Source organism: Phoca vitulina, unplaced genomic scaffold, assembly GCF_004348235.1.
Source record: "Phoca vitulina isolate PV1807 unplaced genomic scaffold, GSC_HSeal_1.0 scaffold12, whole genome shotgun sequence".
NCBI lineage: Eukaryota > Metazoa > Chordata > Mammalia > Carnivora > Phocidae > Phoca > Phoca vitulina.
The window spans coordinates 20,922,197-20,926,993 of NW_022589715.1; the positions used below are offsets into that span (position 1 = coordinate 20,922,197).

At 34.5% G+C, this 4,797-nt stretch overlaps 1 non-coding gene across 1 annotated transcript; it reads left to right on the forward strand.

The window, feature by feature from the left end:
* The first annotated feature begins 3,533 nt into the window (after positions 1-3,533).
* On the forward strand, positions 3,534-3,640 carry LOC116636503. Its single transcript, XR_004300347.1, has one exon. It is a non-coding gene; the product is annotated as a U6 spliceosomal RNA (small nuclear RNA).
* The last annotated feature ends 1,157 nt before the right edge of the window (positions 3,641-4,797 follow it).

Consider the following 4,797-nt stretch of genomic DNA (forward strand, 5'->3'; position numbering starts at 1 on the left):
GAATCAGGGGAAGTGCTGAGAAAATTTATAGCAATTTGATATTGCTGAAAATTTTCTATTGTATTTTGTAAAATGTCAGTCTGAAATAGATTGGAGATTGAAAAATAAAATCTCTACACCACAGATCATTTGAAGAGCGCCTGCCCTAGAGATGGACTACTGGTCACCACTTCCTCACCTTCTCATAACTGGACATTGCTAATGACAAACTTGATTTAACCATTCCTTTATTGTTGTTCATGTAGGCTTTATCCATCATTTTTCTATTATTAGTAACTCTGTTCTACAAACTTTGTACTTAATGTTTGGGTACCTTGAAATTTCTGTAGAGAAATGTTAATGGGTCGGTCAGTGACTCCAGTGTGAGCCACTTCTTACTTAGGTCCATTCTGGGGGAACTCAAAGCAGCAGATGATTTTGTAGAAACTGTGGAGTTCTTGTGTATAAGCTCCCTTACCTACGTGGTTGACCCCAGTTGAAGAACCAATATGTAATTTATCTTACTAATAATAGATATATATTAATTCACATCTTTGACCCTTAGTTTCATCAAGATAAAATGATGTCAGGGTCATGGTCACATGGTTTAATGAGAATCGGGTCCCATAATTTCTGTATCACCCATTATCTTTACCACTCAAATTCTTAACAAATCTGGGTTTCAAATCCTGCTGCTGGCCCCCACAGACCATATACATTTTGTTTTCAAAATTAGGTATCCTTAAGGATCTAGTACACCTCTATCTTTTACCCAATAACTACTTTTAGAGAACCTAACATTAGCTGGATCCCATGCTGGGCCCTGGGACTACAGCAGGAAAAATGGTGGAGAACATCTCCGCTGTCAGGGCACTCCTTATGTTGCAAGGGAGAAGAAATGTTAACAAATAACTACACATATTCTTATATCAATGACAAAAGGAAAAAAGAGACGAAGTAATTGAATTTTAGTATAAGTAATGGAATAATAGGTAGTTATTTAATATGATGACATATACCTATATTTCCAGAACATATTGTTTGGAGAAAAGCAGGTTATCAGAGAAACATACATAAAAAGTAAAAACATATTCTTGCAATTCTATGTGTATCAAGGCAGAGAAAATCATATTTGGAAGGAAATTCACTAAAATGCTAGTTATGTAGTAATCTGTGCAGAAGAGCTTGGGAGTCATTTTTCTTTTACTCTTTGTACTTTGCTTAAGTGTTAATATTTTACTGTAAGCCTTTTGAGTTCTACAAAGGAATAAATGTTAGGTAATTTTGAATTGAATACTTTTTTTCCTAATGTGTTTTTTTTTTGTCTTTTAGTTGCGTTTTTGATGATGGAAGATTTTAATTGACCAATATTATCCTTTATAATTTCTACCTTTGATGTCATGTATAGAAAGACCTTCTCCAGAAAAAATACTATATTAATAATTGTATTCTATTTATATTTTTGATTTCATGTTTTACTCTTAAGTCCTTGATTATTTTGAAATTTATTTTGATACATAAAGTAAGGCAAAAGCTGCTTTCCCCCTCCATAGAATTGGCCAATTATTTTGACACCATTTATGGAGAAATTTGAATATTTAAAGCTAACTTAAAACATCACCCCATTTATAAACCAGATAGTTACATAATCTGGTTTATTTCTAGGTTTTCTGTTTGATATACTTATCTGCTTGTCCAATCAGTGGTGAGTATCATATTATTTAAATTACTTTGAATGTAGAGATAATTTTATATTCTTTAATACCAGCCTCCATGTAATCTTTACATTTCCTTTCCATTATTTTTTTCAAATTCAAACATGGGTATTTTTCCCTGAAATGAATAAATTATATAAAATTATTTGAGAGAAAATTATCATATTTTTTACATTGAATCTGGAGGAATTTTAGAATAATTTTGTCAAAGTTTATAAAAAATGCATAATTAGGACTTTGACTTGAATTAAGTTAAACTCAACTAATTTAGTAATTACTTTCATATTTGTATTGTTCAATCTTTCTATTCAACACTAAGTTCATACAATATCCTTATTTATTGAAATCAATGAAGTATTGTAATTCTTTCTATATATATATCTCATACATTTATTATGATTTTCTTATGTATTTTACATTTCTTGTAATTGTGTTTGGAATATTTATTTTCTATCAGGTATCTATTGTGTAAATATCTGTTGTTATTGGGTGCACGATCTTTTAAAATTATTTGTCAGCAGTTAGATGACAATGATATGCCTGGTAAACCTTGAAATGAGGAACTTTTCATGTTTTTCTGAGCTGTGGGAAAGTTCATATAGTAAGACCCTCTCTCCTCCTTCTCTTTTATCTTTCTCCGATATGAACATCTTTTCCCTTAAAAATTGGTATCTGGCCATCTCCTTTTCTGCTCTTTTCCTCTGGCTTTAGATGTGTGGTTTCATATTTGATCCATTGTTCTTTCATTCCTAGAGCCATTTTATCTCTCCACAAGGAGCCAGAGAAAAAATTCTGTTTCCCCTTTGAACATTGGATTTAAAAATTAGATAAAACCATTATTAGCACAACCTCACAGCATGGGACTGGATGAGAGGCACCATATTTAATAGATGAGTGCAAATTAGTTCAGGGCCTTAGGAACAGGTCTCCAAAATGTTGAAAATTTTAAGATACATTATTTCAGGCTTAAATTTAATTGTTTTAATACAAGCTCCAGCTTCATCTATTACTAAGATATAGTAGTATAGCCAAAGAACCCACATGGAATAGGCTTATATACCATCCCCAAATAGCTTTATGTTTATTTCCTCAAGTACATAGTGTATGACAGCCTTTTTCAAATGTAGTGTAAAGTTCTAGCAATTCCAAAATCTGTATAGTTGAAAATCAAGTGATTCAGTTTTGCTTTGTATTCCTACTTTTTGAAAATCAAGTGATTTGGTTTTATTTTATACTATTACTTTTCTTAAATAATTATTTTTGGGTCCTTTCTACATGCCACAAATTGTTGATATTACTAAAGATACTGTGGTGACTGCACCAAAATATTGGCCTAGTTGCATTTATATTTGGAGGGTAGATCATAAGTACATAAACACATACCTATTTTGGATAATAAGTATCTCAAAAATAATAAAACAGGGCAATGAGGTTAGAGTGTGAACCATGGGGTGTTGCTACTTTACCTAATATTGTCATATGAGGCCTCTCTGAAAAGGTGGACAGAGAGAGGACAGAGGAAATGCAAAGAACCAAAGGCAGAACTAAGCTTGGCCTCCTCTAGGGACTGGAAAAGAAACTTGTCTTTCTGGAGCACAGGGAACAGGAGGAAATTGACAGGAGCTCACAGAGCTAGCCTGGAGCCTTGTCTATTGTGTAGGATGGCATTGAACTTAAATATTGGTTTCCCTCACAAAGATCATACTCTATCAATCACAGTAACCTGTTGCCTACCTAATAAATGGTAGATGCTCAATAAATTGTGACTTGAAATAATATAGTTTCTCAAAAGGAGACTATACCTTTAATTATCGCTCTTGTTTTAAAATATAAACGCAGGTGCTCGCTTTGGCAGCACATATACTAAAATTGGAACGATACAGAGAAGATTAGCATGGCCCCTGCGCAAGGATGACACGCAAATTCGTGAAGCGTTCCATATTTTTAGGCATCAAAATCCAGGAAGCACAGAGAACCCCTCTGAAAATCAATAAAAATAGGTCAACACCCCAACATCTAATAGTAAAACTTACGAGTCTCAGAGACAAAGAGAAAATCCTGAAAGCAGCTCGGGAGAAGAGATATGTAACCTACAATGGTAGAAACATTAGATTGGCAACAGACCTATCCACAGAGACCTGGCAGGCCAGAAAGGACTGGCATGATATATTCAGAGCACTAAGTGAGAAAAATATGCAGCCAAGAATACTATATCCAGCTAGGCTGTCATTGAAAATAGGAGAGAGAAAAAGCTTCCAGGACAAACAAAAACTGAAGGAATTTGCAAACACGAAACCAGCCCTACAAGAAATCTTGAAAGGGGTCCTCTAAGCAAAGAGAGAGCCTAAAAGCAACATAGACCAGAAAGGAACACAGACAATATACAGTAACAGCCACCTTACAGGCAATACAATGGCACTAAATTCCTATCTTTCAATAGTTACCCTGAATGTAAATGGGCTAAATGCCCCAATCAAAAGACACAGGCTATCAGATTGGATTAAAAAACAAGACCCATCGATATGCTGTCCACAAGAGATTCATTTTAGACCCAAAGACACCCCCAGATTGAAAGTGAGAGGGTGGAAAACTATTTACCATGCTAATGGACACCAAAAGAAAGCTGGGGTGGCAATCCTTATATCAGACAAATTAGATTTTAAACCAAAGACTAATAAGAGATGAGGAAGGACACTATATCCTACTTAAAGGGTCTATCCAACAAGAAGATCTAACAATTGTAAATATCTATGCCCCTAACATGGGAGCAGCCAATTATATAAGCCAATTAATAACAAAAGCAAAGAAACACATCGACAACAATACAATAATAGTGGGGGACTTTAACACCCCCCTCACTGAAATGGACAGATCGTCTAAGCAAAAGATCAACAAGGAAATAAAGACTTTAAATGACACACTGGACCAAATGGACTTCACAGACATATTCAGAACATTCTATCCCAAATCAACAGAATACACATTCTTCTCTAGTGCCCATGGAACATTCTCCAGAATCGATCACATCCTAGGTCATAAATCAGGTCTCAACCGGTACCAAAAGATTGGGATCATTCCCTGCCTATTTTCAGACCACAATGCT